Source organism: Poromitra crassiceps, assembly GCF_964638095.1.
Source record: "Poromitra crassiceps genome assembly, chromosome: 9".
Classification (NCBI taxonomy): Eukaryota; Metazoa; Chordata; class Actinopteri; order Beryciformes; family Melamphaidae; genus Poromitra; species Poromitra crassiceps.
In genome coordinates, this window is record NC_139630.1 from 20,400,715 (window position 1) to 20,428,627 (window position 27,913).

Genomic DNA, 27,913 nt, shown 5'->3' on the forward strand with positions numbered 1-27,913 from the left:
ACTAGAGAATTTACTTCTAGCCGCTTTTCCTCAACTGCAGCTGCCAAACATTTCAACACCTGGTTGTGACGCCAGGTGTATCGCCCCTGGGAGAGACTGACCTTACACCCTGACAATATATGCCTCAATGTACATACACTAGAACACAACGGGCAGGCACCATCCTCGCCCAACCACTGATTTAAGTTCTGGGGAGATGGCAGCACATCATAAGTAGCCCCTAGAATAAATCTAATTCTGCTGGCCTCCATTCTCCACAACTCTCTCCACTTCAACTTTCTCTTCTCTACACTCTCCCAGTTCACCCACTGTCCTTGCTTTGCCTGCGACACTGCCTTAGTACATCTTACTGCCTCCTCTTGCCTATGTACTTCTTCAACTACCATCTTCCTCTTTTCTATTACTGATGCCTTGTTCCACACAGGTTTCCCTATGCACAACCCTAAGCCTCCACGCCCATGCTGCACCTGACCTATGATATCCCTGTGTCTAAGAGCTGACTGTGCTTGCTGCTGCCTCCTTTGGGTTCCACTTCCTCCCTGTTTTAACTGTGGGCGCTACACTCCTAACCACTGGATCCTTTGACTGAGTCAGAGTCATTTCCAGTCTAACCTTAGCACACTTGAACTCCTCTGTCAGGCTAGATAATGGCAATTCCAATATGCCTTTCCCATATAAGGCTACACTGCTTAGGCAGCGTGGGACTCCGAGCCATTTTCTAATGAATGAGTTAATCATCCTTTCTAGCTTTTCTACCTTTGAAAGGGGAACCTCATACACTGTCAGTGGCCACATCAACCGAGGCAACAATCCAAACTGCAAACACCACAACTTTAACTTTCCTGGGAAGCCCTGACTTGTCTATACTTGAAATACCTTGAATCATTTCCTGCCTCACCTCCTCAAACTGTCCCTTATCACTGAGACTTGCATCATACCATCTTCGCAAACTCTTGACTGGTTTCTCTAACACTGTAGGCACCACCTCATCATTTATAACAAACTTATTACCTACTACCCTCTCTTTAATGATTGAAATACTCCTGGACTTACTTGGCTTCACTTTCATTCTAGCCCACTGCAGATTACTATTTAACTTATCCAACAATCTGCTAGTACATGGAGCGGTTGACGTCATAGTCGTCATGTCACGTCATGACCTACAATCAAACACACTTTAAAGACGGTGGGCCCTATCATCGCAAAAGCAGTCATTTAACTTTTGCGCTGGTTTAACGCCGCACGCAATGCAAATTGTGGGCGTGCACAAGCGCATGCCTGTTATAATTGTACTGGACATGCATGGCATGCCACATGCCAAACCAGGCGTTTCCGCACAAAAAATGTGGGGACAGATGGCATTCTCCCATCGTCAGCATGTGTGCAATTACTTTGCGCTAAGAGCTTTTGAAAGCACCTCTTACGTGCTAAAATACCCCGCTACGCTTGAGCGCACCATAATCTCCATGCTGCGCTGCGCAGTGCAGAGTAATTCCTTTTGGCTATGTCATTATGCATGGACGTGCCACGCCAGGACATCAAATTCTACTGCTAAAATTGGGTGTTAGCAGATAATTCAGTGAGGCAATCAACTATAATCTGCTGAGAAACTTAAAGGGGTTAATGCAAATGAATTGAGAAAACTTGTTGGACAATGGACATTGTAACCTAATTGCAATAGGCTATTCACCTACACCTGTCCCATAACCACTTGCACGTGGTGGACAGCTATCGTTAAAGCATGCAAACAGGTGCGCAAGCACAAATAGGGAATAGTGCCTGTACCAAAATGGGAGCCATAATGCCAACATGTGGGACTTTTCTGTCATGTTTCCGCCATTCTTTTATTGTATCTTGGAATGCAGGATCTATAGGATTGCTATTTATTGGGGTGCTGATTTTAACTCCTGCAAGCAATGCTGGAGATATAGGCTACTGTAGGAATTTCAGTGTCTTCCACTATTGAACAAGCCTATTCTTCTGTTGTACTCAGTGCAAATCACCAGAGCATCAAATGCCTAAATGTAAAATATTAATAATAAGAGCATCATCTAACTGCCTAAATGTGAAGTATGAATGTAAATTGCAACCATAGAGCTGCCTTTCAATACTTCCCGGTAATTTAAAGGATGGCTTTACCGATTTTCAACCAGATTTGTATCCTTCCAATGTCAGTAGTATGATGATGATGATGATTGATTTTTATTAAATGTGTCATGCACTTGACAGTGCCCAGCCCTCATGGGCTTACAAGACACAAAAATGATACATTATACAGTACAACATACGCCAATGCCGCAGTAATAAAACTAAATCACAGCATAACATAACATACACCATATCAGCAAAACAAAATCATTACATCATTTTCTGAACAGAACATTTTGCCTTAGCTCCCATGCCTGGGAAAGAAAGTTTCCAATAAAGAAAGTGCCTTTCTTAAAACACAACTCAAGTTTTTCATAATCGTCCATCTCAAAAAAGTCATCATAAATAGAGGACATTTTACTGAACAGTATCTCCCGTACCTCATCATAGACAGTACAATAGAATAGAAAATGAATCTCATTTTCAATTTCACCCAGGTCACAGAGCAAACAAAGTCTGTCTTCTTCAGGGGTAGCATTAAACCTACCAGTCTCCAGTGCCAAGGGCAACGTTCCAGATCGTAACTGTGCACACAAGGACCTTTTTCTTCTGTCCAGATGGAACTTGACATAAGGCTCTACAGAAAAACTGTCTTTTATAAGACGGTAGGTTCTTAACTTAGGCTTAGACCATAAGTCAACGGACCATTTATCTTTATACAAAAGGAACATATTACTCATGGTCTCCCGGATGTCACAAACTAATCTATTATGGAAAATAAATGATAAATCATTCGCATAGAATAAAGCCATAAGTTCAGTTGTCCAGGGATGTCTATGGGCAATGTCCCAGTTAAATATCTGTTTGGTCAGTCTCTGATCAGACATCCTCACAAGTCTGTTCCATAATCGCAGCATGATTAGATAGGCAGCCTTTACCTCCCCTCAGTAAACCCTCTTGGCTGTACTCCCTTATCATTCACATTTTTAGTACACCGCTCTGACGCGTTTTACGTCATGACCGCGTCAGAGCGGTGTACCACACATGCGGAAGAGCTGTAGCTTAAAACTACAACTCTTTTGTGTGTGGGCACGCCTCTAGGGGGCCTCCACGCCCCTCCACAGCTCTGAAATCAAAACACTCCGTCAGCCATCTTTTCTGCCCCGCATCGACTGCTAGCTAACTTAGCTCACCATGGCTGAAGGAAATATTCCTGCTGAAATTGAAGCGTTTGATATGGATGAAGACAATTTCTAAAGTGTGCTAACAAACTCTGACATTCAGGGCTACCCAACGCCATATGAGCCAGACTACAGTGCAGAGGAATTGCGCCGTATGGAAGGAGAGGCAGTTGAGCAGGCCGCCGGAGGTGGAGGTGCCTTACATTTAATAGATCTTCATATTCACCACGGTAAAGCCATCCTTTAAGTTGAGAGAATCTTTAATGAATCTCATTATTATTCTAACATCATCCATATCGTGTATCATGTTTTATCTGATGGAATATACAGTAGTATCTTAATAGAATACAAATGTATTAAGTTATTATATTTCAACCAGAGAGACACATTTCTAGAATGACAGATGATTTATTAGATGATAAGATACATGAGCCTGTAGGCACATAAAGATAGTTTATTTTTGGCGATTAGACTCCATCATAACGTCAGCTTGATTATGACGTTATGATCAGCAGGGGTAGATCAGCCAGGAATAGGAATGAAGATCCCCCCCGTGGAGCCTAGACCTGGTGGTGGTGACAGATGAGGTCTTGGTCTTGGTGGCGAAGCTTCTGAATCTAAGCTCTCAGAGAGGACTGGAGGAGAATGGGGTGGAGGCGGGTCGCAGGAACGTACTGGAAAGCAACAGATCACACAGAGAAAACGGAGAGCTTTTAGCTTTGACAGCTTGATGGTGATAGGCTGAATGGGAAAAGGTGTCTTACTCTGATTGGCCTAAAATGAACGTTACCTCCCACAAACAGTGACGCTAGATAGAAGCGGGAAAAGGGTGATTGATGACGTAATTTTATGAATGAGTGGGCGTGACAATAAGAGGGTTTCTCTTAAGAGGGAAAGAAGTGAATGACTGAAGAGCTGAATGAGTGCCTGTGACGAGTGACAACTAAGGGATTCTCCTAGAGGAGTGAATGCATAAAAAAGAGAGTGAATGATGATAATTAAGTCTCTCTTAACACATTCAGTGCCACAGCGCTTCAGTAAAATTGTCTGGAGCCTGTGCCAGATTCACTTCCATTCAGTTGAAAACAGCTATAGAATTTTTTCTATTATGGCTATATTAACGGGGCTGGACTTTAATGAAAGATTGAACACTCCTGCTTCTTCCAAAGAAGAAATTTTGTTTCTAGACAGTTCCATTATGAAATTACAGCCTCTCAAAAAAGTGCACTTTCAATGGTTTTCTGTCGTTTTTTTTTACTTTCCAAGTTATAGGCCCTTTTATGAATACCTTTTGCACTCTAATTTCGACCACATTCACTGACTCTGGCTGGTGTTTTCTGATGTGGTGGCGTGTGGTGTGGTTTCTGTGAAGCCTGTGTGACACACACACCTCTCCCCCCCCCCCCCCCCCCCCCTCCCTCCCCCCTCTCCCCTCTCCACCTCTGAGCTGCGGGCTCCTCCCACACGCACAGTTTGTTTTCTCGTTTTTGCCCCGGACAGATCCCAGCGCGCATCATTTCCTTGATGGGCAAACGCGACTGAACGAAAAGGCATGGCCGTTCGGCTTCGGATGCTGCCTTTCTAGGAAATCGTGTGGAGATAGATAGAAGCATAAGAGCTCAGTTGTGAGCGCGGATGCAGCCGAGCCCACTCTCCGCTGTAGGCAGAGCAATATATACGGCGCTGGCAGAAAGCATGCATCGGTTTCCACTTTCTCCGCTGTCTCCTGTACAAAGTAAAGGATCTGAGGTGGGTGGAGCAGCTCCTGTGACGATGTTTAAGGTGGCGCCGTGTGATCCCTTGAAGGGATTCATGCTCACTGGCTAGGTACGACCTTAAACAGCAGAATTATGGAATAATATGAATTATGATTTTAGGACGTCCACAGACGTCCTTGGCACTCCTCGTTACTTTTTTTTAGGACGTCCACAGACGTCCTTGGCACTGAATGTGTTAAAGAATTTTCGCTTAAGCTACATTTCAACCAGAGAGACACATTTCTAGAATGACAGATGCTTTATTAGATGATAAGATACATGAGCCTGTAGGCACATAAAGATAGTTTATTTTTGGCGATTAGACTCCATCATAACGTCAGCTTGATTATGACGTTATGATCAGCAGGGGTAGACCAGCCAGGAATAGGAATGAAGATCCCCCCCAAAAAATGAATGAGAATACGTACCAGAGGACCGATACCTTACCAGGCAGCAGGAATCTATTAACATAATAAAGAGCAATTAGACATGAAAGATTCAGGATGATGCCAAATAGCTCTGGTAAGCCACGATGACCTTACTGGTCATGAGCCTACTTGATATTAGCTGGAGTATGGCGACCGTTTAGGGAGAAACGATCCAGAGCTAAACCGTGAGGTTAATGGTGAAATGGCCGCAGCAGCCGAAAATGCGAGGAGCCTGTAGGCTCTGATGTGCGCTCTTTGATGCGAAATGGATGAGGCCACATGAAGGCCGCTGAGAAGGGAGACTCTTTGGGTCTCTGCATAACAAGTGCAATTATGAGAGGAGTGATTACAGCAGAATAGCCTAGATGTGTAGGGCGACTCGATGGACGCTGCTTAACACGTGCAATTATGAGGAGACCAAGACCATGAGTGACATGAACTGAGAAGAACCACCACCAGTAATGGTAATGACTTACCAATCAGGTTTCAGAGATTTCTGATGAGAGAGAATGACATTGATGTCAGGGCGGATGTATGTGTGGAAGGCGGAGGAAGACCAGCGCCCCAAGAGTTGCAGGGAGGAGGACGACATCCCCTGGTTGGCAGCAGAAGTTGCAGCTCCTATTCTCAAACAGTGCCCTGAATAATGCTCAGGGGATAATTTGCATTTAAGGAGAACTAACTTTAAATGATTAACGAACCAATTTTTAGTCATGGGGAGGTCCCCAGGGATGATGAACAACGGAGAATAAGGGCTAGACCTGGGCCTAACATGTAAATACTTAACACATTCACTGCCAGCCGTTTTTTTTTTTACTGTAGGTAGGTTCTGCCAGAGGTTTTTTTTGAGGATTCTGGCTCATCTTTCAAGACCCGAGGATTCTTTTCTGCTAAGATTTTGTGAACACACAATATCTCAAAAGAACTAATAGAATGTGTGCTTTCTCTGTCTAAAAGAGTTAGTTTGTAGAGTTAGTAGTTATGTAAGCATTAGCAGTTGAATACAGCATGGTTTCAGCGTCTGAAAAATTATTCTGAGATAAACGGCTTTTTGTGAAATTCGATAGAACAGTCACTTTAACCATTCATTTTTGGCATCAGTAAGACGTCAGACATCTAAACAATAGTTTTGAACAGTAATTTCCTCCATAACAGCAGGAAACACCCCTCTCCTTCAAACTCCTCCCTCCGTGTGTGTTCTTCTTGGCTGCAGCGGGCGTGTCACAAGCTCGTTTCTGTTGCTGCTGTAACCTCGCGTCACCAGGCTCACTGCTTCTGCTGCTGCTGCCTGTCTGCTGGCGGCCGCTGTGCAAGTCTGGATCGGCTCGCTCGTTTCTTGTGGTTTCGGTTGAGAGCTTTGATGAAGCTTTTGCGATTCTGGTCTTATTTATGCTGCGTGTTTCAAAGTGTGTTCCACCCGTAATCTATTATGCAAATTTGCAATCCCGCACCGCCAGCGATCAGCGCGAAAATGAAAGCGTTTTCGCCAATCCATTTTCATGAGAATGGCTTCCTCACACTGCTTTTTGCTTGCCTTCCTCTAGTCTGGGAGAGCACTGTCGCCACTTAGTGGGTCGGTGGAATGGGTTGTACATGTTCGGTGGCTCCAATATTGATATAAGAGATGTAAAAGGGTTAGATGCACATCCCACGGTCAAAAAAAAAAAAAACATTTTTTTGACGTATTAATACGTCATTGGCAGTCAACCGTTGGCAGTGAACGTGTTTAAGCATGGATCTGAAATGGCAGAATTGGGAACCCGTGCGAGCTACGATTACGGAGCAAGCACCTCCACATTTAGAATGTTTTAATTGAAGACTATAGTGACTGGCATGAAAAGCCAGATCAGAAAACGTAACGTCTCTATTAGAATCAAAAGACAAAGAGGAATTACAAAATTCGCCACTTCTAAGAAAAGCATAAAAAGCTAAAAAGAAAACAGCCTCTCACATGGAGTCCACATAGGGGGAGAAATATCCATTCCTGAGAGCTAATACCATGACATGAAGGACAGACAGAGTAATAGGTTTTCTGTGATCGGGAACAGGGGAACAAACCTTAGATATGCCTTTAAGCAATAACTTAATAGCAGGATTTAAAAATAGGGTAGGAAAAGAGGGATCATAGCATCTAGCATTGAATTGAATGCCTGCAATTAGCCCTCGAATGTACGGAGGTTTAAAACGGCGAACATCGGTGCAATAACAGATAAATGCACAGACAGTTTTAATAGAGACTGGTTTGGGAGGCATGTTAACTCATTGAGTGCCAATGACGACTTTAGTCGTCAATTCATTTAGTGACGTAGAGTGCCATTAAAGTCGTCAATTGTGTTTTTTGACGGGGGGATGTCGATCTAAGCCTCTTACATCGCCTCTTACAATATGGGAGCTATTGAATGTGTCTAACCTATTTTACAGAACCCTTAGGTGGCGACAGTGCTCTCCAGATTAGACAAAGGCCAGGAGAAAAGAGAGAAGAAGTCATGAGGAAACGGAAATCGCATCGATATGCTTGAAGCATAACGTTAGCTGTGCCTGTGAACAGCAGTCATCTGCTGCCACAATTGAGCCCCATCCGTGTCCGCTGCGATAGCCCATCCATATGATTTAGTTGCCGACACGGCGACACCAGCGTCTTTCTGAAAAGTTACATTATTCTCAGCTGGGAGCTGGGGACATGCTGTAAAAAAGCGGGGGGATGCAGCGGACTTTTCAGTGCAGATCAAACTCAGAGCAAACCGCAGCAGAGACACTCCTCCCACCACGGAGGAGGAGGAGGAGGGGGGTGGGGCACGCAGGGCACTACAGCATACAACCATTGACAGTACACACAGACCCAGGCAGCAGCAGGCTCGATGCATAGAGAGCAAACAAGCTAGAATAGGCTATCTGATGCCCACCAGCAGTAAATCAAGACCAGCAAGAAGGTGTAGGGTCTGCGCACGCAGGGGCCAGCGCTGCTGGTTGCAGCTAAAAAATATTATTTGGCCAAACAAAATTCCTTTGTTTTCACTCTTTTATTGAAGGAAATTATTTTTGAGGTGTCATTATATCAGAAAATATTAGCTTCAGAGTCAATGATGTGCTTGAAATGTTTAATTTCACAAAAGGCTTATTATCTCAGCTTCTAGAAAAAAATTGCTGTTTTTGGTTAAATCAAGCTATCTTCTCCGGCCCATAAATAAAGAACGGAAAATGGGATCAATAAACTTTTTTTTGCAGATGATAGACGAGAGTCTCCTCGTTCTTTGGGCGTGTTCGGTGTTTACATAGTAATATCACACAATATTCTGTGGGCCTCGAGAAATCACTGAAAACGCTCTGAAACTCTGGCACTGCGTCTCTGGAGCGTCCGTTCTCCAAAAGTGGCTGGCACTCAATGAACTCATTGAGTGCCAGCCACTTTTGGAGAACGGAGAACAGAGACACAGAAAAAACAAAAGATAGACCAAGCAAGGTGATACGTTTTAACAGTGGAAACTGCTAGACCTTGTCTCATATAAGCTTTAGCTGACTCAAGATACACCTGCATAGTGGTGCCTCCAGGCACGTGCACACATATACATGAAAGGGGGCTTGAGCCCCTGCCTTTTTTTCAGTCTGTAAAAAGTGCCTTTTTATTTTTTTTATTTTTTATTAGAGTACATTTTTCATTTTCATTCCAACAACACATGAACAAAACAAACAGCTCAGACACATGAAAAAATAAAATAAAAAGTGCCCTTTCCTGACCATGAATGCATTTCTAATGATGCTTTGTATGGAAATTGCCCTTTCCATGCCATCACTGAAGGCAGCATTCAAAGAGAAATGCCTTTTCCGAGCTCTCTTGGCCTTGAATGCACCATTTGTAATAGGCCTCTGCATGGAGCAGTGTTTTTCTAAACCGCCCTTGAAGGCACCAACCCAAAAACGGACGTGGCCCGTCCCCACCCACTCCAGCAGTGCGCACTCCACTCAGCCAGAGCAACCATGCAGACGGACAGCAGCAGCACAGGCGCACACAGTCTGACAGATATATCAGTCAGTCAACGTGAATCAGGTATGTATGTTTGTCAAAGTCTCTAAAATGAGATATTCCTCTAAATCTGGTTAAAATCGGAATATTTAAAATTAGTTATACCCCTAAATTGGCCTTCAAATTGCCTCAAATTTCCGACGGCGGCTGTAGTGCCCTTTTATGAATTTGAGCCCCTGCCCCTCTAATGTTCTCTGCATGTCCCTGGGTGCCTCCCTCTAATGCAACATTAGGACGTGAAGAGGGGGGACTTGAGAGGGAATAAGCTTGGCCTCGGGACAGATGCTCCGGAAGGTCTGAAAATGAAAACGGGAGAGAGAGTCAGCCAGTGTGTTTAGGTGCCCAGGCACGTGACGGGCAGACAGAATGAAATTATGAGTGACAGAAGACCAGGTGATATATCTCATGAACGGCATGATGTCTTTGGAGGAGGAGCGCCCTCTATTGATGATGACGACCACGGTTGTCACATAGCACTGCGATGCGTTTACGCTTCCAGTGATGACCACAGATGTGACAAGCAACTGTGATGGGAAATATCTCATACAAAGCTGAGGACTGATCAAAGTTAGCAAATTCAGAGGGCCAGGGGCTAGCGAACCATTGGCCTTGATAAAAAATAAAAAAACCCACGGATGGGGCAGCATCCGTGAAGAATTTGAGAGAATCTGAGGAGTGTATCAGCTCATTGTAGAAAAAAGTGATACCGTTCCAATTATCCAGCAAATAGGACCAGAACCGGAGGTCGGAGCGGCACCCTTCATCTAGGGAGATGACGTCAAATAGGTTTGGTACTGAAGAGGCTAACTCCAATAAGCGAGATATGAAGGAGTGCCCCTGCGGAATGACTCGCATTGCAAAGTTGAGATGCCCGAGAAGGGAGAGCAGGTTTCGTTTTGAGATGGTCTGAGCGGCGCAATAAGATTTAGAAATGTCACGAATGCGCTCCAGCTTTTCTAGGGGCAGAGATGACTTCATTTCCTCGGTATCCAGCATGATACCGAGAAATTCCAAATGCGTGTCGGGACGGTTTTCTCCTCTGCCAGGGGAACACCGAGCTCAGAAAAACATTTCCTGAGCTTTGCCAGGGAGGAACCCGAGCTATCATGAGGGGAATCAATCAAAAGAAAATCATCCAGTAAATGCAACACTGAGGGGATTCTGACTCGGTTTAGCAGGATCCAACAGAGCGCCTCGGACACCTTGTTAAAGATGCATGGGCTGGATCTGCACCCGAACGTCAAGCGCACAGCAAAATAATAGTCCTGCTTCCATCTGACGCCGAAAAGATGCCACTGAGAGGGGTGAATGGGGGCTACTTTGAATGCGTCGGTTATATCAGCTTTAGCCAGGCGCCTTGCCCAGCTAGCTTGATCAGTTTGATAGCATGATCTACGGTGGCATAGTGGAGGGCGAACGGCTCTGGGGGAATAAGGCTATTTATGCTGGGAACGGGGCCGGAACGAGGAGCGGATAGGTCAAAAATCAATCGTTTCTTCCCGGAATATTTTCGGGTTGCAACGCCTATTGCGCTAGTACGAAACACGGAGAAAGGAGGGGACTTGAAGGGACCGATTACGTAACCCTTGGTAACCTCTTTATCCAGCAACTGAACGACAACCTCTGGCTCTTTTAACTCATTGAGTGCCAATGACGACAATCGTCGTCAATTGCGTTTTTTGACGGTGGGACGTGGATCAATGCCTAATACATCTCCTGTAAAATTTTGGGGCATGTTGAATGTGTATAACCTATTTTACCGACCCATTAGGTGGCGACAGTGCTCTCCAGATTAGAGAAAGTTGAGTAAAAACAGCAGAAAAAGCCGTGATGAAACCATTCTCATGAGAATGGTTTGGCTTTTCGCTGTCGCGCTGGGAGCTGGCGCACAACGGTGGGGGGCTCCGAAAATAGACTCTGGATGCAGCACACTTTGAAACGCGCAGCACAAAGCCCAGAATCGGACGCAGCTTCATCCCAGCTCACAACCGAAACCCCAGAAACGAGCGAGCCCGATCCAGAGTCCCCTGACAAGCGGCCGCCATCCAAACGTGGATCTGCAAGCAGCAGAGACTCGCCTGACAAGCAGCAGAGCGAGCAGAGCCACCAGAGACACACCCACGGAGGAGGAGTTTGCAGTAGAGGGGGGTGGGGGTGCTGTTATATTGAAGGAAATTACTGTTCAGATGTTTCAGGTCAGAAAATATTAGCTTCAGAGTCAGTGATTTGCTTGAAATGCTTCATTTCACAAAAGGCTCAATATCTCAGCTTCTAGATGGAAACGCCTGTTTTTGCTGTTTTTGACCTATCTTCTCCGGCTGATAACTAAAGAACGGAAAATGATATCAATAAACTTTTTTTTGCTGCTGATACAATAGAGTCTCATCATTCTTTGTGCGTGTTCGGTGTTTACATAGTAATATCACACAATATTCTGTGGGCCTCGAGAAATCACTGAAAACGCTCTGAAACTCTGGCACTGGGAGCGTCCGTTCTCCAAAAGTGGCTGGCACTCAATGAGTTAATGCAGATTGCAAGTTTTTTGCAACATAAGAGACTGAAGGAAGTGACAGGACCCCAACCCGGAAACCTTGGGACAACCCAGTGAGGAGATGGTTGACAAACACAGAATATGGATGATTAGACAGTTCTGATGCTAGAATATCGACATTTATTGGCGTGGATGGATGAGAGTCCATTATTTCAATGCACCGCGCCGCTTCTCTTGACGAGAAGGGGGACGGGTTATCCTGGTGCAGACGGACCGGGGATGGGCATCGTTGCAACTGCTGCAAATGTGGAGAAAACTGCAGTTGGGAAAAGTGCAGACATTTTCATTAAAGTTATTGCAAATTGGTGTGTTGTTGAAAAGGTGCACCTGACGCCTGTGACGATCTGCTTCAGGGAATCGCCTGTTGGGAGCGGGAGCGCCCTGCTGGCTGGGCCCAGGAGTAGACGAGCGGGCACAGTGGCACAGTGGGGCATAGCGCCAACACATGGCCTTGTTTTCCGCATGTGTCATAGCAGATGACTTGAGCGCCTCCAACTACCATGAGCAGTAGCTCTGTATCCAGAACACCCCAATTAATGCGGATGTTAGACTGAGCAATAAGGATAGCTGCCTTTCTAGCGAAAGCTTTGTGATACATGTAGAAAATATTCTTAGCATAGTTAAGGTTGAGATCCCCAATCAGAGCCATGTATTTATCGAGCTCTTCCCTCCTATCTGGAAAGACAGAACAGATAACATCCCGGAACACCCCGAAAGCCACTAGGAACTGCCCGATGGATACATCCCGATTTAGCCTGGGATCAGCAGCCCTAAACACAGCGGTGAAAGTATCGCCCGCTGCGACGACATCTCTATCGCATTCGGCGGATGAAAGAATAATGCTTACCAAATTAATTTCCTTGCCTTGAATTATTTTGGCTCTGAGCCGGGCTGAGATGTTACTAGCTTGAGGAATATACTCGCTAGCTAATGCGGGGGCTGCGATGGCCGAGGCCAGGGTGTGATTAGAGGGCTGATACGATGAAGCAGGGCCGCTAGGCGCGGGAATCGGCAGCGCCATGGAGGCCTGAGCAGCGGATATGGTCGCATTTGAAGAGGCCGTGCTTGCTATCTCCAGGGAACGAAGCCGACTATCAAATGACTGAATGGAGTTGGTCAGGGACAGCACAGCATTCAACACGGGATCATTGGAGGCCCCGGTGCCTGGATCGGGATGGATACTTCTTTTAGAAGAAGGAGGTGGAGGGCCCGATTTCTTGGTTTTCTTCCGGCCTGGAGCTGCCATGGGTGGAGTCGCTCTGGAGGGGCCTGGCTCATCTTGGTTGGGGGCGAGCTGATTAGCCCCTTCATAGCAGGCCTCCACTAGATCGCGGAGATCGGGAAGAGATATGCCCTGGGCTGGGGTGATCCCATGATCAAGGAGCTGGGCAGAGAGCATCTCATACTCCAGATTGATGTCGGATTCGAGCTGGAGAGCTAGCCGGGAACTCCTACGCCGGCCTTCTAACCCTGGATTAGATTCAACATCCAGAGATTCATCATCAGGATCTTGATTTTGCTCAGCGTTGGACATCAGAAGCGTGAACACAGACAGCAGCAAGAAAAGCCCGATGGTGAGTACCAGCAGTGCATACGCCATTCGCGGGAACGTACTGGAAAGCAACAGATCACACAGAGAAAACAGAGAGCTTTTAGCTTTGACAGCTTGATGGTGATAGGCTGAATGGGAAAAGGTGTCTTACTCTGATTGGCCTAAAATGAACGTTACCTCCCACAAACAGTGACGTTAGATAGAAGCGGGAAAAGGGTGATTGATGACGTAATTTTATGAATGAGTGGGCGTGACAATAAGAGGGTTTCTCTTAAGAGGGAAAGAAGTGAATGACTGAAGAGCTGAATGAGTGCCCGTGACGAGTGACGACTAAGGGATTCTCCTAGAAGAGTGAATGCATAAAAAAGAGAGTGAATGATGATAATTGAGTCTCTCTTAAAGAATTTTCGCTTAAGCTACATTTAGGAAACAGGCCACCTCTTAAGTGAAGCCTCCCTGACTGCCTGAGCTGAATTGGACTCGTGATGACCATGGCTGTGCTGTGGAAAAAGCATCATTGTGCTTAGCAGACAAAGAACAAAGCCTCAAAGTTTACAAACCAAATCAAAGTTCAAGATACACTACAATTACAATTAAACAGAGGGCGCTTATAGAGTGCATCCCTCCACCGACAATGGTTTGTGGTGTTACCAGGGCGCTAGCTCGTAGCTCCATTCGTGAAGCCAATGCAGCAGTGTCTTAAACCTGCATTCTTTCGAAAGGCCTGCAGGGGGCAACTCCACTGTCTGCAAAAAGAAGTCTGATTGTCCGACCCTAGTTCTCACTTGATGTATGGAGCCAGTAAACACTTTTATAATGGGTTTGTGGTCTACATCACTAGTTTCAAGTCTTCTTCAATACTGCATGATGTTCATTTAGTAAATTAGAGTAAAATAGACAATATCAGACTGCAATTTCGGGTGTGACTGACAGGTCGCCTGTCCAATGACCGTGCAGATTGCTGATCACGGACCAACAAAATAACCAAGACAATGACAGAGTTGGGAATTAAGCCGCCTTCTTGTGATTGGCCATCGCCATGGACACACGCCCTTTTATCTAGTGGGGGTGTAAAGGCACTGACAAGGTTCTGCGCAGCCTCGACTTGGAGCCTTGCCGCCGCCGAGCAGCGACAGCGAGACTGTGCATACTCGAACGTAACTTGGCGCGTTGGCTGCGATACACGTCCCAAACGTTACCGTGTCGTTTACCAAGAACTTGCAATCATCGGTGGGGGGACATTTTATTGTCCCTCCATTTCAAAACTCATTCCGATGAGCCTGCAGAAGGCTTTGCTAGATGAGGGACAAGCACTGTTAAATGAGAAAATGGCATTTCCTCATTCCTCACAACAAGGAGTTGACGCCGCGGAGTCGCATTTTCGAGGAGCTGCACGCCCCCCCTACGCCGAGCTGCGCCGATAGGACGCCCAGCTGCAGCAACCCCCTCGGCGCAGTCAGCGCCGGCGATTTTGCTCGAGCATAATTTGCGCTTTAAGGTAATCAGTTCTTCCATGGCCCATGAACAACCTTTCTACAAATGTTTGTGGTGTTACATGCATCCATTTGGAAGGTGATTGGACATGCCCATTGTCATGCCTCCTTTTGGCCAGCAGCACATTGGAACTATTTTCGGGGGGGGGGGGGGGGGGGGGTCCAGCATGACGACGGGCCATAGCCTACTTCACCCGTTGCATATTAAAATCATTAAGTTTGCGTTGGTTCAGGTGTTCATTGAAACCCCTATTGGCCATAGCCAAAAATGTGTGTAGGGATATAAATATGATCTATACTGTAGTAGTAGTAGTAGTAGTAGTAGTAGTAGTAGTAGTAGTAGTAGTAATAATAATAATAATAATAATAACTAGAATGTCTACATTTCCTAACGAAAATGTAATTGTGCTTGCTGTCCTCGCCATGCACCGCCTGGCTTGCAAGGTCCCTGCCCATGCAATTAGGGGGACTAATGCTGCCTTCCAGACACCTGGGACGTGGGTGTTTCCCAGTGGAAAAGTCCCAGTCCCCACCTTCAACACAATATTTCTCCTATAGGCTCAGAGTACATCCGTCCACACCTGTGCCAAGTTTGGTTAGCATCGGACAATCTTTGTGAAATAGGCCCCACCCACAGAAGATTGGAAGTGGATTATATCGCAACGGTGCATTTTTTTCAAAAACTTCCAAATCAGTGTTGTGCAGGACAGTCCCCACATGATGTGTGCTTTGGTTTGGTGAAGATTTGACAAAATTTCAAGGAGGAATCGCAAAAAAACAGTTTTGGACAAAATGCAAAATGGTGGGAAATGTAGATATGCGGAAATGGGCGTGGCCTAGATGAGTAGATGCGGAAGGACCCAAGGAATCCAGGGGGAAAAAAAGTTTGATGATAGACCCTACGGTTCAAAAGTTATGGACCAAAAGGTAAGGAGGGCTGTTATAGCGCCACCATCTGGTCAATTTGTGTAATATATTTCTCCTATAGGCTCAAAGTACATCCGTCCACACCTGTACCAAGTTTGGTTAGCATCGGACGATCTTTGTGAAATAGGCCCCACCCACAGAAAGTTGGAAGTGGATTATATCGCAACGGTGCGTTTTTTTCAAAAACTTCCAAATCAGTGTTGTGCAGGACAGTCCCCACATGATGTGTGCGTTGGTTTGGTGAAGATTGGACAAAATTTCAAGGAGAAATGGCAAAAAAACGGTTTTGGACAAAATGCAAAATGGTGGAAAATCTAGTCAGACGGAAATGGGCGTGGCCTAGTTGAGTAGATGCGGGAGGACCCAAGGAATCCAGGGAAAAAAGAATTTTGATGATAAACCCTACGGTTCAAAAGTTATGGACCAAAAGGTAAGGAGGGCTGTTATAGCGCCACCATCTGGTCAATTGGTGCAATTTTTTCGGGGATAGTAAAAGACCCCTCAGTGCACCTCCCTACCAAGTGTCGTAGCTCTAGCTGTTATGGTTTCTGAATTACACCTAATTTACTGCAAGATTTTGCAAGATTTTTCCAAACCCCATGCAAGTCAATGGGGAAAAAAATGGCGCTTAATGGCGAATTGCGGCCAAACCGCTTTAGCAAAGTCATAGCATACATGTCCTCAATGAGGCGGTCATTTTGAGGTCTGGCATGTCTATGTGGCGCAAAAATTGGGGGAGTTATTACGCGACAAAAAAGTGGATAGCAACTATAATAATAATTTAGGAATATCAAGATTGTGCCTTGCTTGTCAGCAAGCACAATAATAAGTCAAGTCAAGTCAAGTTTATTTGTATAGCACATTTCATACACAGAGGCAATTCAAAGTGCTTCACATAAAATGGTTGACAGGAAAATAAAAGAATAAAAGAAGAGAATAAAATGGACATTTAAAAGCATCACAGCAAAACTTAAAAAAATAGTATAAAAAGTGCATTAAGCAACAGGCGCAGCAGTTGCAAAAAGAGCTAAAAACTTATAGAGGACTCATTGGCTTTGCATAATAGAATAAATCAATTTATCTATATTTATTCCCCCGACATCATGACTATATAAGAAACATGACTACACACACATAAAACTCAGGTCTGGGTACGGTGTCCGCTTTTAACCTCCCCTTACGCGTGCGTCCCTCCTGACACATCACCAGAAGCGTCATGCCCATTGTAACTGAATTGCCCCCTCAGATTTTTGAGAGGTAAAAAAAATAAAAATAATAAAAAAATAAACATAGGCTATAATATTATAGGTGTATGGTTTCAAGTTTACGTTTATGTATGTTTGTAGTTAAAACAAAAACATAAATACTGTATAGGCTACATACAGTACAACACAAAAGGCTGTTATTTACCCTTTGTCGCCACCTGGTGAGTATATAACGTATATAACTAAAACCATTAAAATTGACAACTGGTCCGCAACTTTTTTTCCCATGTATCTACCAGTCCTTGGCACAAAAAAGGTTGGGAACCCCTGCTCTAAAGGAAAGATGTCTACTTTCTGAAAAGGCAATACCAGCCAAAATAAACATTGTGTTACATTGCTTTGAAACATGTGGTCTCCCTTTTTTGTCAAGTCCATTGAGCCAGTGGCAATGTACTTAGTCTGGTGATTATGGATCTTTCCAGGAGGCTGTTTGGAAAATAGCCTTATGGTTACACCTGCTCAGTCTGTTAATTTAAAATTAGATATTCCTCTAAATCTGGCTTCCAACCGCCCACATTTTTTGCCGCCCTATGAGCGGCGCCAGAGTTCGCCCCCCTCAGATTGTTGGCTTGCATGATGCCCCTGCGCATCACCTCACCCTCTTGTGAGTATATCCGTATTACGGAACCATCCCCCAGACCTGCAGCGTTTAGCAGTAAATGCAATCATCTATGTTTTAAAACCAATTGTATAATAGTGATTGAGAAACAGCTGTCAGCAGTTAAAAGCGACGGTAAACATAAAAGTCTTTAGTCTATTTTTAAAAGTAAGTAAAGTTGGGGCAGATCTGAGGTCTTCAGGCAATTTGTTCCAGCTAGCAGAAGCATAGTGGGTAAATGCGGCCTTCCCATGATTTGATTTGATCCTAGGGACAGTTAATAAGCTGGACCCTGCTGACCTAAGAGGTCTAGACGGTTCGTAGCGTGGGAGCAATTCAGCTATGTATTTTAGGCCTAGGCCATTAACTCATTCAGGGCCAATGACGTCTTTGACGTGTTATCAGGAATAGCCCAGAGGGCCAATGACGTCTTTGACGTGTTTTTGTTTTTATTGCTGCAGCGCCTGCAGCAAACACTTGCCCAGCCTGTCACACAGACACAGGTCCCTGCCTTCAAAGGGTAGCCGACAACACGCGATCAAACACATACCGCAGCTGTTTTTTTGAAATGGGGGAGGTGGCAAGAAGACAAAAGCCGTGAGAAACGCTTCCTCTTTGCAGAGTAGGAAAGAGACGCCATTGTGTACGGTTGTGACAGTGTGCTGAGTTGAGTTGAAGTTGAAGTTGAAGAGATTACAGTAGCTAGTAGCCTATAGTCGTCAGTTTAGTTAGCGTTAGTTAGTTGTAGTATAGTCTGTAGTTTAGTTTAGTTAGTTAGTTGTAGTAGTCATAGTCTAGTCAGTCATGGTGAAGTCAAAAGAAAAGACCAAACACCGCATCGCCCCTCGGCGCGGCGGTGCCCGAGCTGTTCGCCTTGCTGCTGGCCTTGCTGCTGGGCAGCGCACACTGGATGAGATGTTTGCGGTTGTCACACCCGTGACCACCATCGATCCGGTCCCAGCGCCTGGTCCCAAACCCAAGCCTCCTGTGTCCCAGCTCGAACGAGACGAGACTGAGTCAGAACTTAGTGACGACGAGGAGATCGGGGGCAACACAACAGACATGATTCCCCAGGACGAGCCATTTTCCAGGGCGCATTTGCGAGACGAGACTGAGTCAGAACTTAGTGACGAGGAGGAGATCGAGGGCAACACAACAACAGACATGATTCCCCAGGAAGAGCCATTTTCCAGGGCGCATTTGCGCCGTGCAAAGACGCCCCGGGATTACATTGAAAGTGACTTTGACTCTCAGCCATCAACCTCCCATTCTTCTGAAGAGGAGATGGTCACACCGTCGCCAGCTGTCCATGTCGAGGGCGAGGAGGACTGGAATCCAATGCGACAGGACCCCGATGATCGTGGTAAGGAGTAATTTTGTTGTTTATATATATGCATATTGTACAGACAGTACCAGTACCAGTACCAGCTTCACGCACAAAGTCCCAGTGATGATGTCATCACACTCACACAAAGTCCCAGTAATGATGTCGTGTGTGTGTGTGTGTGTGTGTGTGTGTGTGTGTGTGTGTGTGTGTGTGTGTGTGTGTGTGTGTGTGTGTGTGACTACTGACTACACTGTCTCTGCATTCTATGATCGTATAGTTTACTGAGACTAGTACACTACACTGTCTCTGTACTAAATGTGATTATATAGTTTACTGAGACACTACACTGTCTCTCTGTACTAAATGTGATTATATAGTTTACTGAGACACTAGTACAATACACTGTCTCTCTGTACTAAATGTGATTATATAGTTTACTGAGGATATGTTGCTTTTATTTCAGATGAGGACGAGCCGAGTGTTGCAGAACCCAGTGAGCCCACATCTAGTAAACAACCGAGATCAAAAGGTAAGATCTTGTTTCCCTCTTTTGTGTCTTTGTCCAAAATGGCTGATCTACAAGCTCACAATTATACATGTTGTGTGTGTGTTGTAAATTGTATTGTAATGTATGTATTTCTTTATTTACAGGCCGTGGTGCAGATGGAGAGCCAATGGAGGGACAGCAACCCAAGAAGAAGGGGAAAAAGAAAGACACCAAAGGTATGTTCATTTTCCCTCTTTGCCCAATATAGCTGATCTACAAGCTTGTGTGTGTGTGAGTGTGCTATAGTAATGTATTTGTATTTCTATATTTTTATAACACCTATCCTGTATCCAGAGCAGCAATGGTACTGCATGGATGAGGTGCCGTGGGAGCCGGAGGACATCCCGTTCACTGCTGTTCCTGGCCTGCTGAACAGTGCTGCTGCGCTGGAGTCGGACAAGCCGGTCGACTTCCTAGAACTCATCCTCACTGAAGAGCTGCTCCAGTATATTGTTGAGCAGACCAACCTATATGCACAGCAGACAATTGAGGCTGGCGCAACAAGTGTGAGGATCGAGGCATGGAAACCTCTTGACATCCCAGAACTGAAGGCCTACCTAGGGCTCCTCTTCCTGACTGGGCTCATTGTAAAGCCTGACCTAAAGACTTACTGGTCCACGAGCGAGGTGATGGAGACCCCCTATTTTGGTAAGACAATGTCCCGAAACAGATTCCAGATCATTACACGTTTCCTGCATTTTACTGACAACACAGCAGTGAGAAACAAGGATGACAGGTTGTTCAAAGTCCGCCCAATCTTGGATATGCTAGTGAACAAGTTCCAGGAACTCTACCAGCCAGGCCAGAACATCTCAATAGATGAAGGAACTTTACTGTGGAGAGGCAGATTGAGCTTCAAAGTTTTTAACCCACAGAAACCTGTGCGTTACGGGATCAAAAGTTATGTGTTATGTGAGTCCCAGACAGGATTTTGTTATAATTTGATGCCTTATTGTGGAGACGGTAAATCTCTTGTAGATACAGTGTGTGGTCTCCTGTTGGGGCTGGAACAGCAGGGCTACAAACTGTATATGGATAACTTTTATAATTCTGTTACCATGTGTGATATCCTGCTAAATCTGGGGACACATGTATGTGGCACACTGCGAAAGCATAGAGGAGAACCACCAGCTGTACACCATGCTGAGAAGGCCACCCTGCAACCAGGGGGCAGAATTGCCTTCCACACTGACCGGGTGCTGTGCTTGGCATGGCGGGACACAAATGTTGTCAGAATGGTGTCCACATTTCACCAGGACGAGATGAGACAGGTCTTGACATGGAAGAAAGGTGTGAGGGGGAAGGTGGTGAAGGAGAAGCCTGTCTCTGTGATAGAGTATAACCAGTCGATGAACGGTGTTGATAGGCTAGATCAAATGATTTCGTACTATCCGTTCATCAGGAAATCCTATAAATGGACTACTAAATTTGTCATGTACATGTTCGAAATCTGCCTCCACAACGCCTTCGTCCTGTACAGAGCTAAAAACCCACAGGGCACAGTACAGACCATGCATGCATTCCAGGAGAGTCTGATACAGGCGTGGACCACTGCCACAAAGCTCCATAGAGCTCCATATGCTGACCGTCCGAGTAGGCTGTCTGCCAACCTGGCAAAGCATTTCCCTGTCAGGAATGACCCCACCCCCAACAATGACAACCCAGCAAAGCGATGCAAGGTGTGTATGACCAACGACAAGAGAAAGGAGACACGTTTCCAGTGCAACTTCTGCCGCATCCCCTTGTGCAGGGTCCCCTGCTTTGAGGTCTACCATGACACTCTGAACTATAAAGACTAGGGGTGTCACGATACACTAGGTTCACGATACGATACAATAGATGATATTGGGTTCACGATAACAATACGATACGATATTTTTTGCGATCGATTTGTAATTTGAGGGGGCATCTTTCATGCTAATTTGAGTAATTTCACCATTTTCATCCTCCGTGTCTGTAACGTCCCTCGTCTGTTCAAACAAAGCAATGAAAAGGAGAGCGAGCATGCAATCAGATGCAGATCAGTGCCACCATGTTCAGCTTATTTTTCTCGCGATATGAGATTTCATCTCAACGATACATATTGTCACGTTTTGATATCGCGATATATTGTGGGACGATATATTGTGACATAAAGAGTAAATTCCCCTCAGTGGTAGAACGAACTCCCCACTGAGGTCAGGACGATTTTTTTGCGATCGATTTGTAAGTTGAGGGGGCATCCTTCACGCTAATTTGAGTAATTTCACCATTTTCATCCTCAGTGTCTGTAACGTCCCTCGTCTGTTCAAACAAAGCAATGAAAAGGAGAGCAAGCATGCAATCAGATGCAGATCAGTGCCACCATGTTCAGCTTATTTTTCTCGCGATATGAGATTTCATCTCAACGATACATATTGTCATGTTTTGATATCGCGATATATTGTGGGACGATATATTGTGACATAGAGTAAATTCCCCTCAGTGGTAGAACGAACTCCCCACTGAGGTCAGGACGGCCGAATCCCTGCCCATCTTTCGCCGAAGATTGAAAACTCCTTTTCTTTTCTCAACTTTTTATTTTATTTTTCAGTGAGTCCACCTTTGAAAAAAAAACTCACCTTTTCAAGCTCCACTTGAGTCCCTCCTGAACTAACCCTTTTGATGTAGCATCTCCCCCCCCCCTTCTCCACCCCAAACCCCCTCCCCCCATCTAGCATCCCCCCCCCCCTTCTTCACCCCAAACCCCCCCCCCAAAAAACAAAAACAAAAAAAAAACATTGATGTTTTACTCTACTGCTGCAAGGGTGTATCTGTGTAGATGATGTTCCACAGTTGATTCCACTAATGTTGACAATGTGACATTGTAAGTCGCTTTGGATAATAAATGACGAAATGTAATCTAAAGAGACACACATGGGCCCCGCGCACACACATTCACACTCACACTGAGTAAACTGCATTGTTGAATGTAAAAAAAGCACTTCATGTGTATATATATATATTTTTTTTTTGTCATTTGTATCATAACGAATAGTATTTACATGTCTGATGTCAATACAGTTCAAAATAAAAGAATTGAGAGCGAGATCTGACTGAGATTGTCTTCTTTACAAAAATGCATTTTTCTCCTGTTTCTCTTCTCAAACAGACTTTTTGGGTGAAAACAGGGTGTATATAAATGGCTATAAGTAGAGTACAGAACATGCTAAAAGCTCACTTTTTTTTTCCTGGTGAACCCAGAGACGTACATCTTCATTTTGAGGTATTGCAAATCACTCTGGTGCTAATAGATAATTTACTGTGGGTCTTGAAAGATGACCAACAATTATGAAAATCTTTGGCCTGTGCTAAATATTGGCAGTCCTAAACTGGCCCTGAATGAGTTAAGTGATTTATAGACTAATAACAGTATTTTAAAATCTATTCTATGACACACTGGCAACCAGTGTAAGGACTTAAGAACTGGAGTGATATGATCATCTTTCTTAGTCTTTGTTAGAACTCTAGCAGCAGCATTCTGAATGAGCTGAAGTTGCCTAAGTTCTTTTTTGGAGAGACCAGAGAAAAGGCTATTGCAGTAGTCTAACCTACTATAGATGAAGGCGTAAATTAGTTTTTCTAGATCCTGTCTGGACATGTAGCCCCTAATTCTTGCTATATTTTTAAGATGATAAAAAGCAGATTTTCTGATTGACTTAATGTGGGAGTTAAAGTTGAGATCGGAATCAATAATAACGTCAAGATTTTTGACTTGATCCTTAGGCTTCAGGGATCGAGACTCAAGGCGTGCAGTGATTTTAAGCCTTTGTTCTTTGGGACCAAAGACGATCACTTCTGTTTTGTCTTTGTTTAGCTGTAGGAAATTCTGGCACATCCAGTTATTTATTTGATCAATGCACTGGCACAATGATTCTATGGGAGCATAGTCAGATGAGGAAAGAGTTATATACAACTGAGTGTCGTCCCTCCCACCTCTCGTTCCCCCTGCACCCTCCCACCTCTCCTTCTCTGTTCTCTCCTCCTCTCCCCCTGCACTCCTTCCCCTGCACCCTCCCACCTCTCCTTCTCTGCTCTCTCCTCCTCTCTGTCCTCTCTGGGGGGGGATGTGGGGGAGGGGGGGGGGCGGAGAGGTCTCCCCGCCTCCTCCCTCCCTCACGCTCCCCCTGCTTCTCTACCCTGGCTCTCCCTCCCCTGCACCCCCATCTCTCCTTCTCTCCTCCTCCACATTCCTATTTTCTCCCCACCTCCCCCCTCTCCTCCGTCTATATTGCTCATTCTCTCCCCACCTCCTCCCTCCCCCTGCTCTCTTCTCCCCCACACCTCCCCTCCCTTCCCCTCTCCTGCTCTCTCCTCTTGCTCCTTCCCCACCTCCTATACCCTCCCCACCCCATCACTCTCTCACATTCCCCCTGCTATTCTCCCTTCTCCTGCGCTCTCCTCTGCTCTCCCCTCATTCCTATATTTTCTATATTATCAATTGTTCAAATGTTATCTTTATTCTGTATATTCTTGTTACTGTTGTGTCAGCTAGAATTAGCTAGACATACTTTCTGTGAAGCCCTCTGAGACATGCTTGTGAATTAGGGCTATATAAATAAACTTGACTTGACTTGTCTGCGTAGTTATGATAGGCTACTTTGTATTTTTTGCATAATTAGCATAATTATTATTACATAATAATAATAATAATAATAATAATAATAATAATAATAACAAAAACAACAACTCAGAACTAATATTTTATTGTAATGCCTTGCTCTGTAAAAAGGGCAAGCTAATATGACTGATTATTTTCAATGTTTATTATAAAACATTGGTTCTGGTCATTCCAATGCTTCATGTGGTGTGGTAGCCGGTAATGCAACTGTAGCCTAGTGGGCATCTCGTGCATGCTGCGGAATTTAAGACCTGGGAAAAGCCACCCGATCCACTCTCTTTCCCATATGAGAGGATCGAGACAGGGCTGCCCATGCCCCCTGCTGTTTGCGCTCTCTTTTGAGCCAATCCGTCAATCACCTGTGCTCTCCCCGATTTCTATCAATGGAATGCATCACCATATTTCGCTGTACGCAGAAGATGCACTCCTGTATGTTGACAATGCTGTACAATGTATCCCACAAATCCTCTTTTTGAACAATATGGTCAGCTGTCTGGGTTTAAAATAAACTGGCACTAATCACTGCTGTTACCGCTAAATCAGGCAATGAATCAGGCACATGTCCCTCCGTGGTCAAAAACTTCACATACCTGGGGATATAAATTTTCTCCATGATTCAAATGAGAGTCAAACATAACTTTGGAAACACACTGAACAAAATCTCTTCTGATTTGGGTAGATGGTCCTCCCTCCCCAACTCACTCCAAGTTGTGTAGCGAGCGGAGTATCTTTAATCAAGAATAATATTATATCAAGAGTTAATTTCTACAGTTTCTACAATGTTGCCCCTTCCTCCTCCAACTCATTACTGGAATAATTTACAAACTGCTGTTACAGAAGAAGACAAACAATTCCGATTTTTCTGTCAGGTTTAATTGTGACAAACTGGGTCTCTCAGGCCAGTTTTTTATTTTTTATTTTTGTATCCTTTGTGGACTGACTCAGGGCTCTTGGTTGCGATTAGATCAATTTTGTTTCCACATAGCCCTACATTACAAAATAAAAAAAAATGCTACCCACAAATTGAGGAAATCAACCAAAAGGAGAATAGCCACCTATAAACCCTGCCAGCCTCGGACATATAAATATGGGTAGACTCAGCTCTCAACTGTCAGAAGTCAAGCTTCACATCACCTGGAGATCTCACACTCTTCACTTTGCTGTCTTTGACAACAGCCTTTTAACCTCAACTCTCAATCTGTGGAAAGGTAAGAAGACAATATTCCAACATAATTCTCTAATTATGAGGAAGACTTGTCCTTGGGATCCATCCAAGTAAAGACATTCAATATATTTTGTGATTTGTCAGAATTATTTTGTTCTAATGTAAGTATAAGATATGAAATAATTAAATAAATCAATACATAAATAAATAAATAAATAAATAAATAAATAAATAAATAAATAAACAAATAAATAAATAAATAAATGTATAAATACATAAATAAATAAATAAATAAATAAATACATAAATAAATACATATAAATGATCAAAATGTTCCTGAACCAACATTTGTGAATTAATTCGCCCCCTTCATATTATTGTACTAAAGTGATTTTTTTCTGAGATTGGAACTGAGTTGAAATGTGTCTGATTTAGTTTGGTTCTTGTTTTTAGGATGAAGTGTGCCGTGGCCTTCGCTGTGCTGATGCTGGTTGTCCTCATGGTTGATCCTGGGGAAGGTGAGTAAGGTTCAGTTTTGAAACATGTATGACTTTATAAAATGTATAAAGTGAAATGTAATGCTATAGAAATATAAAGTTATTAAGTGGATTACATAAAGTAAGGAAGGCATTCTATATCGTGCAACAACATAACTTTTATTTACTTGCATTTATTCATGTCGGTATAAATGCTGTGTGCACAATGTTTAATTTAGCCCTGGTAGCAGTTTAATGTCGTTATAAAGCACTGTATTGCATGTCCTTTAACAAAACATGCAAAGTGCAAAGAGAGCTTCATTAATATACATTATTTCGAACATAATCAAAATGATAAAATGGAGGAACAATGTTATGATACTGATTTGCTCTGATGTCATGTGTTCATAAACATTTTTATCTTTGTTAAATTTAGGTAGCCCTTGCCCTTGCCCTTTCCATAACTACTACTATGGCCCGCACCATGACAACCATGGCCAGATAGGAGCCCAGCAGTAAATTTCATCCTAAACTCACCCACTATCACATTATGATCACAGTGAGTCTTTAAAGTAATACATCAACTTTATCCTGTCAAATAAAACCTGACTGTGATTCCTTTCCTTCTCCACCAGGAATGGGAATGGAAACCAAGACCTTGATGTCAACGGCGGCCTGAATATGAGCTAAATCTTTCAGGATGCAACAAGGAGCCAGTATGATGCTATGCTTTGGAAAAAAACAGAAGAGTTGGCTCTTATATTAAAGCTTCTGGCTCTGCAACAATTTGACTAACTACCATACTAGGATTCTCATGTCTCAATGACTCACTGCAGTGATGTTTTCATGTAAAGAAAAAAGATGCCCCACACTGCCCTGATGAATAAATCTGCATTATGAAAAGTTAACACAACTCTCATCTGTGTTATTATTAAAGTGAATAAATTAGTAATTTGATCTTAAGGTGATGATGAACATTGATATTCAATTTGTCTTGTGCTCATTAGTGTGTGTACTGCTTCCATTTAAGTTTTAGTTTAGATCAGGGGTATTCAATTAAAATTTGAAACGCTCTGTCAAACTTTAATAATTCTCAATAATTAATCAGTCTATAGGTCTGGGTCCGCATAGGACAGCGTCTGTGTCAGGATACGGTGGTACATTTGGTGATGTCTGGTTTAGATTATTTATTACAAACACAGAAGACAACAAGCAAAATACAAAGAAAAGTGGATCATATGGCTTGAACAATGTCCTCTCTCATCCTAAGTTAAATTTGCTGTCTCGCGGTCTCTCTGACTATAGACCCTTTTCACAGCAACTGTTTTGAGCTTGTATAAAGCAGGTGTCTCCAATGACATTAATGAGGTACCTGGCACTAGAACTCCTGAATGGAACCATCATTGAGGGTAACAGTTACACCTGTTTTAATTCCTGCTTTAGCACCACAAAATGGTTGCTGTGAAAAGGGTCTATATCGCTGATTTCTAGACATTGGTCGGCATCAGTCTGTTCTCACACATAACTAGAGGTAGATGTTATAGATTTGTGTCACATGTCACAATAGTAGCCTATAGGAGCTCACCTTACCATGTCACAATAGTAGCCTATCACCTTGCCAAGTGCATCACCTCCATACAGTAAGAAGGTGAAGGCTCTTAAAGAGACAGACGCCTGTTAGCTGCAGGTTGTTTGGAAGACAACACTGTCAAGGGAAAATGTTGTTGTGACACACCCCAGGAGAAGGTACCACATGTAGGCCAATTCTAATACCCAGATGAGAAAATAGTTTTTTTTTGGGGGGGGGGGGGTGTTTTTCATGTTTTTTCATTAATACACACGTTTAGGTTTTGAACTATCCATTCCACATAAAATGCAACCATTTTAGAATCAGTAAA

At 44.0% G+C, this 27,913-nt stretch overlaps 1 protein-coding gene and 1 long non-coding RNA gene across 2 annotated transcripts in view; both read left to right on the forward strand.

Annotated features, from left to right (window-relative positions):
• LOC310782428 (exostosin-1) overlaps positions 1–27,913 on the forward strand; it is a gene marked incomplete at both ends in the record, with an annotated part of 539,881 nt that overhangs the window by 252,381 nt on the left and 259,587 nt on the right. The window lies entirely within an intron of this gene.
• LOC310782728 lies at positions 25,472–26,968 on the forward strand. Its single transcript, XR_014553043.1, has 4 exons — positions 25,472–25,582; positions 25,993–26,057; positions 26,452–26,530; positions 26,651–26,968. It is a non-coding gene; the product is annotated as an uncharacterized lncRNA (long non-coding RNA).